At 44.1% G+C, this 2,373-nt stretch overlaps 1 pseudogene across 1 annotated transcript; it reads left to right on the forward strand.

The window, feature by feature from the left end:
* Positions 1-251: 251 nt before the first annotated feature.
* LOC311590178 (large ribosomal subunit protein eL42-like) lies at positions 252-559 on the forward strand (annotated as a pseudogene). Its single transcript has one exon. The product of its transcript is annotated as a large ribosomal subunit protein eL42-like (transcript).
* The last annotated feature ends 1,814 nt before the right edge of the window (positions 560-2,373 follow it).

Consider the following 2,373-nt stretch of genomic DNA (forward strand, 5'->3'; position numbering starts at 1 on the left):
AAATGTAGGAACTTAAAAACCAACACAAATTAGTCACTCTATAAAACTGGAGGCCAGAAGTTTAAAATTGGGTTGCATGAGCAAAGGTCAAAGTGTTGACTGATGATCCTCATCCTCAAGGCTCTAGGAGAGTCCATTTTGTTGCCTTTCTCAGCTTTCAGGAACCTCACGTGATCCTGGCCTGTTACTTTGTCTTAAAAAAAAAATAAAAAGGTTTGTTTGTTTTCTGAGGCAATAAGGCTCCCACCAACATGGTGAATGGTCCTAAGACCAGCCAGACATTCTGCAGGAAATGTGGCAAGCACCAACCCCACAGAGTGACACAGTACAAAAAGGGCAAGCATTCTTCATATGTTCAGGGAGAGTGGCATTATGACAGGAAACAGAGTGGCTAGGGTGGGCAGACTAAGCCTATTTTCCTCAAAAAGGCTAAACCTACAAAGAAGATTGTGCTGAGACTGCAGTGTGCTGGTCTAAGAGAACGCTGGCTATTAAGAGAAGCAAGCGTTTTGAACTGGGAGGCGATAAGAAGAGAAAGGGCCAGGTGATCCAGTTCTAAAGCGATGTTACGGAAACAATAAATCATGAGCTTACACACACACACACACACACACACACACACACACACACACACACACAGAGGTTTATTTATTTCATTAGCCTATGCTTTGCCTGAATGGCTATGTGATGGTTTACTTTGTGTGTACCTGTTTCCTGTGGAGGTCAGAAGGGGTTGGATCCCTTGAAACTTGAGCTGTGCAAGGTCCTAAGCCTCCATGTGGGTGCTGGGACCTGGACCTGCGCTACCTACGGAGTAGCCAGTGCTCTCCACTGTGGAGCCATCTTTGCGGTACCCTGCTTACTCCATCTTTACAAGTCAGGAGCATCTCTCTCCATCATTGCACCTTCTTCCTCTGACTCTGACGCTTCTGCCTCCAGGGTAGGCACGCATGTGGTCATATTGAGCTCACCTGAATAATCCAGGCTTGCCTCCCATCTCAAGACCTGTGATCACACTTACAATGCTTCTCTTACTTGTGATGTAACATACTTACAGGTGGACTGATGAGATGGTCCCCTGGGTGAAGCAGGTGTCATGCAAGCAGCAGGCCTGAGCTCTCATAGTCAGTAACAGTGCAGAGAGAAGCAACTCTAAAGAGAACAAACAGTAGTACAAACAGAGATGAGGAAGAAGGCAGCCACCAGTGGCTTAGGTTGTTGATGACGTAGGTAAATGGCTAGAGTCTCATTAATGCAAGTAGGAATGCTCAAGTATTTTTTGTTTGGTTGGTTTAAATTTAAGAAAGAAATTTACATGACCTAATTTGTGTCAGCTGTAGTGGCCAAAGAGTAGAAAGAAAGGCTTACTTGTTTTCTATATTTTCATCTGCTCAGTTGGAATAGAAAATGCTCCATAAATGAAATAAGTAATGATTAAGCTGATGTTTCAGAGATAAAATATGTTCTTTTATTTTTTTTAAACTAGTTTTACTGTAAAAGGAACATTGACTTTTAGCCACTATGCTAGAAAACTCATTAACTGCAAAGTTTGGGAAACTAAAGTCACAGCACACATTAGATTTTTCGTGGGCTTAGAGTTCATGACAAACAGAAAATTCATAGACTGCTGGAGACAGTTAATAGAAAAAATAATTCCAGCATTATGTGACCTTACATAACCAATGCTCTGAGGCCATAGGCACAGCCCTTCTTGACTGCTTTGAATTTTAATTAGATGATTCTGATTACCTTCCTTAGTTGAATGGTCACAGAATATGGAAATAGCCACCTGATGCTCCAGCACTTGCTTTCATGGTGAAATAGTCATGTTTGAGACTGCAGATTGGCAACCCCCAAATGTTTAGGCCCTGCGCTGTATTTATGCAACATGTCTGGAAACACTCAGTCTAAAACTAAAGGATGTGATGGATCCCACGTGTGGGTGTCAGTGGCTTCCACAGGCCTGATGTCTGCTGCGGAGGAGGAGGAGCAGTTCTGAAGAGCTGTAGGAATACCTGAGGGAAAACTATGCTGAAGGTGCCTGTGCCTCCTGCCCTTCAAAAAGGAGTGTCCCTTAAGTGATGGCAAGGCTTCCTGCATTCTGCCTCCAGGTGACATGTCACAGGCTCTGTGTTCCCAGCTAGGACTGAGGTTCTATTGCCACCTGGGCTGATACGTGATTGTTGACCTCTGCTTTAAGGGAAATAAAACCCTCTGCATTTGTCATTGAAGTTTGGAGACACTGAAGAAAGGAGAAGAGGGTTCTATCATCAAGCTGTAAGCAGCTTCAGAAGGACCACACATCTGTCGTGTGGAGGTTCCTCACACTCTCGTAACTGGCTTCATGTCCCATCGAACGCCACCAGAACACCC

Source organism: Acomys minous (assembly GCF_964271855.1).
Source record: "Acomys minous genome assembly, chromosome: 19".
NCBI lineage: Eukaryota > Metazoa > Chordata > Mammalia > Rodentia > Muridae > Acomys > Acomys minous.